This window comes from Alligator mississippiensis, chromosome 1 (assembly GCF_030867095.1).
Source record: "Alligator mississippiensis isolate rAllMis1 chromosome 1, rAllMis1, whole genome shotgun sequence".
Classification (NCBI taxonomy): domain Eukaryota; kingdom Metazoa; phylum Chordata; order Crocodylia; family Alligatoridae; genus Alligator; species Alligator mississippiensis.
The window spans coordinates 343,015,749-343,021,053 of NC_081824.1; positions in this window are offsets into that span (position 1 = coordinate 343,015,749).

The following is a 5,305-nucleotide window of genomic DNA, read 5'->3' on the forward strand; positions in this document are numbered from 1 at the left end:
GCTTGACAATCACCTGGCTGGGGTCATCTGACCCCATCCTCTTCCCTGCGAGGGGCAGGGGGTTAGACACGATGATCCATTGGGTCCCTTCCGACTCTATATGAATCTATGACTCCAAACCTGGGTTGGGGCTGAAGTCATTGCCGCAACAGCTGCCTGCAACAGTCTGTGGCTCCCCCTGGCTCTGACTCTGTTCCCCCCTGGGCACAAAGCATGTTGAAGCTCTGGCTCCTGCCCAGTCATGTGGCAGCGGCAGCTCTGGCCTTGGGATGCAGTTGAATGGCAGGGGCCAGACCTTCCATGTGCTCTGTGCCTGGGGGCAATGGAGCTGGAACTATGCCTGACAGTAAACAACAGGAGAGGAGCAGGGAGAGGGGGGCAGAAGCTGCAGGCAGCAAGGGGTGTAGGCACTGGTTGGGGGCAGGCAGGCCACAGGAGGAACAAGTGTGGGGTAGGGCCTGCCTGGTTCCTCAGCTGTTTGCATCACCCCATCATGTCCCCCTGCTGCTGGTTTCCTGCTGAGCTCAAGGTGACCCTCCAATAATTGGATTCCATACATGGGACACTATAACAGATGTATAAATGTTCCCCATGTACAATGTCATTGTGGGGTTGTCTTGGATTTAGGTAAATACAGTACATTTCCACATTATGGTTTGCACATTTCTTGCATCCAGAGGCCCAAGTTCAGTAGCGCAAGATCAATATTGCTAGTTAGGAGGAGGTTTATGCCTGCAACTCTTACTACATTTCAGTACTGTTGTACTAGTTTCCAGGCTTTGAAAATTTAGTGACCATGAAGCATGTATGCTGGTCATAATTAGATAGTGATTATGGGCTATATAGGCTAGTCTACAGCAGTGCCAGCCTTGGTGGCTTAGGACAAAGCTGTAAGCTTGGCTAAAGTGAAGGGCCCCAAAACTGTTTGTGAATGATTGCAAAGTGAACTTTTGCTGGAACTGATACATCCAGTAAAATATGGGAAGTAATAAAAGGCCTTGAAATAATCTAAGCACAGCATATTGTAGTTTTAGCCTGAGTAGAGATTGCTACAACTTGATAACATTTTTATTTTAATAGGTATACCTTTTTAAAATGGCTTGGATCTAAACTGTAAAAGCAAATAGCAACCTTACTTGTAAACATCATAATAAGAGGAGGAAGCAAAGAGTATGATGATTAACAGTGTTCCAAGAAAGACCAGAAATCCTGCCATCCAAAAATGTTAATCTTTAGAGTCCATTTCCAGGGTTCCAGTAATGCAAAGAGATTTTGAAATAACCAGTCAGAGAATGATGTTGGAGGTATCTAGTATAAATACGGGGTATGAACTAGGAGAGGTATTTGGAGAACTCAGCACTTCCATGAAAGTCTGCATGTCATCTCCCTTCCGTGTCTCCCCAGGCATTACAAGGCTTGTATGTTGTGCTTTCTCAGCTAGCCAAGTGGACGTTGGGATTAGTGTATATCTTGTGGTTTCAGTGTAACCAACAAAAGATCAGGCTGTAGACATTTCTCTTACTGCTTTTATCCATAGCTACCCTACAAATATGTTAGTAATCAGGTAATAAAATGTACTGCATACTCTGATTTGGAAAAATCTATCACTTTATGATGCATGATTTACAGTCAAAATGATAAAGTTGCTACTGTAAAAATTGTATCATTCATTGTCTCTATATGTGTGTGAAACCCATTTGCTGACAGGGCAGTAAGCACATCTCTTAGAGCACTGTGAAGTATAATTAATGTTAATGATTGCGCTCAACCAGATGAGGTATGCTGAAGCAGTAGGGAGGAGTTGCTTTCTTTCATCAGCTAGTCTGAGGAGGACTGCTGAAATGGAGAATGAAAAGTACCAATAACAAGCAAAAACTAGCTGTCGGTAGAGAGACTTGATACAAGTGGATGAAGTGTTGTATATAGAGGAAGGGAAAGGTGGGGAAGACTTGTAACACCAGTTGGGGAGTGATTTATTTGAGCCTGGAGAAGCCACTGTGAGCTAGAAAGTTTGGCAGATGGGCCATGAGATGCAGGAGAAGCTGGAATGTGCTACTCAGGTCTAGCAGCTAAAGCAGGGGTGGGCAGAATGCGGCCCGGGGGCCGGATGCGGCCTTCCAAGCCTTTCTATCCAGCCTGCGGGGCTCCCCCAAAATTAAGAAAATGAATATTTATCTGCCCCTGGCTGCCTGTCAGGCAACCCTCAATGGCTTGCCAAAACTCAGTAAGCAGCACTCCTCCTGAAATAATTGCCTGCCCCTGAGCTAAAGGCACTCAGCAGTTGGATTACCTTGCAGCAATCTCATGAGTGACCAACAGAGGGAACCCAACTGCACTGGAAACACAAAACATGGTAGTATGCTCTAATAAATGCATGGATCTAAACTGAAATAAATACAGCTGCCACAAATAATGCATGGTTCCTCAGTAGAAGAGGAAAAGAATAGGGAAATAGGAAGTGAAGGGGAAATTTGTGTTTGGTGTTACTCTGGCAAAACATGTTCAAAACACCATGCCAATGTTTGTATGTTTTAACTTCTTAAGTTAGATCCATTTATTTCCTGTTTCATGGCAAGGGAATAGAGAATATTACTCTTGCCTGTATACATTATTTCTGGGTCAGCCTCAAAATGTTTATCATAGTAAAAATGTCATAACCAAAGTCCAAATCCAACTAACTGTTTTTTGCCAGCTTGTGATGAGAGCGGTACATTAATATTTCACACAAACATATTCAGAGTAACTATGCCTTTAGCTTTACAGGTGTTTACTGAACCGTTAAGGGCAGGTCTACACTGCTTCTGTGGTACTCTTGAGAGTACCTCTGAGAAGCTTGTACTGCATACCTGTACAACTTATAAGAAACACATTTTTAATTGTTTGACAGCCCCAATATAAATATTAAGTTTAGGTATATTTAAGGCTTTTCTGGACTGAGATGCAGTGCTCCTGAGCACACCACAAAGGGCACAACTGTTCACCCCTGCCACACCTCAACATGAGGCAACAAACTACATTAAGGTCATCCTCCCTGCCCCACCCAAACAAGCCAGAGAGCTCAAGAGCAGCAGCAGGGATGCCTTCTGCACAACTCTACTGCCTCATTTCCAGATTTGAAAGCTGAGAGTGGAGGGGCTGGGGGCCGCAGCAGGGCCTATGTGACACTGACCACGGGGCCTGGGGCAGTTGTGCCATTCGCATCCCTCCCCAGGGACGGCCCTGAACATGGACACACACACATACAGACAGGAACTGCCCCACAGATAAGTGTGGAGGGGAGGGTGGGAGCAGATTGAGAACCCCATGGTAAGAGAGGGAGTGGGGCAGGGGTTGGGGTGAATGGGATGCTGGGGCTAGGGCAGATTGTGGGACAGCTGGGGGTGGCTTGTCAAGGGGTGTAGGGGTGTGTGGCTCCCTAGTGCTGAGCACACCCCGGGGGAGGCTTGGAGGGTACGTGTCCCCCAGATTTGTGCATGGGATGGAGGTGGGCTGTCCTCTGCAGGTTGGAGTTCTGCGCCTCACTGCCTTTGCCCCAGGAGCCGCACACTAGCTGAGCATTCCTTGCCTGTGTGGTGGTGGGAGACACAACACGGAGTTGCGTGGCTCCTGGGGCAAATGCAGCAGGGCACAGAACCTCAGCCCACTTCCACCCCATGTACAAATCTGGGGGGCACACGCTGCCCATGCCTCCACCAGGAGTGCGTGCAGTAGTGGGGAGCTGTCCCCACCCCCACGCTTCTGGACAACCTGCCCTGGCCTCGGGGCTCCATTCACTCCAGGCCCTGCCCCTGTCCCACTCCCTTCCTCACTGTGGGGGCCTCCATCTGCCCCCCTCCCTTCCCTCTCCCTGTGCCCTCCCTGCCTCAGACTTACTGGCATGGTGCTGCTCTACATGCAGCATTCAGGCTGCGGCTGCTTGTGTGTCCATGTCTGTGTGCACCCCCACAGCTGCAGCCTCCTGGAGCCTGTGCCTGGGCTGCCCTACAGTCCTCTTCACTGCAGGCCCCAAAATCACATGTGCAGTTAATGAGTTCAAAATGCAAGAACCCATTAACAGTTTAATTGCACACATTAACTGCGATTAATTAATTGACAGCCTTGGTATATATAACTTAGTAGTATAGCATCCTTCTGGAGCAAAACCATTTGTATAGGTGACCTTGGACCACTGCCAGGAGATACTGTCTTCCTAAGTACAAAATAAATGTATATTTTGTTTGGCTGCAGTAATTTCACCGTACATAGCTGTGGTCATTTTTTTAGGGTGTAACAAGACTAAGAGAGCAATAGATGCATATTATACATAAAGAAGGATTTCACACGATGTTTGAGAGAACACATCCTTTGCCTTAGAGAAGAAATGGAAGTCGTATAAACTCTGGTTCTATGCTGTTGCTTTCTTTGGTAGTTGGTACTCTGGATGTTGTTAAAATTGTAGTAAACTACATGAGATTTTTAATAGAATAAAGAATAGTACTGTTCACAGGATGCACATTAGTATACCTTTACTTTACCAGTGATCTTTATTTTTTTCAGCCTTAGTCCCCAAATCATACTCTTTTGCTCTTGCTCCTCCTTTTTCTCAAGCCACATCCATTCCCCTCCTTGTGACTTCAAATAGTTTAAAAATATCTTGGCTGTTTCAGCCAAGAAACCCAAAATGTTATAATGCACAATCATGTGCAGTTTTTCTTTTGAAGTTCATTGTATAGCAAGATAGTGTTTTAAAAAATATAAATAATTTTATATGCATTTACATGCCCTTATTTCAACTTATGTATTGAGCATTTCTCAAGAACATGCATTTTCAGTAAGTATGTTTGTTGCAACAATGTGTGTTTGATAACCCTTACAGTTGCAAAGAACCTAAAACCAATTCTTTTTTTAAAGAGAGTATTTTCCCTGCCCTCAATAAAACGAGCTACTTGGAATCATCTTTGGCTCATATTAACCAAATTGAGAACAGTTGCTTTGGGAGGATATAATTTGAGTCAGTAGTACAGATTCTTTTTTAAAGGTTGCCTTTTTTATATATTCCTGTTTAAAGCAAGTGCGAGATTGATGTAATGATTAGTAAAGTAGTGAATATCAAAATGTGTGAATGCCTAAATTTGAGTAATTATGTAGTTTTGTTCTTGTAGCCCAGCCTTTCCATTTTTGTTTGGATTGCTATTCTTGCAGTGTTATTTTTTTCTTTTGCAGCATCATGCACTAGTATTTGAGAAGCTGAAAGCTAATATGACTATGTACGCTGTTTAATCCAAGTGAAGCACACACAAACAAGAAAGAAATAGCGGAAGCTAAA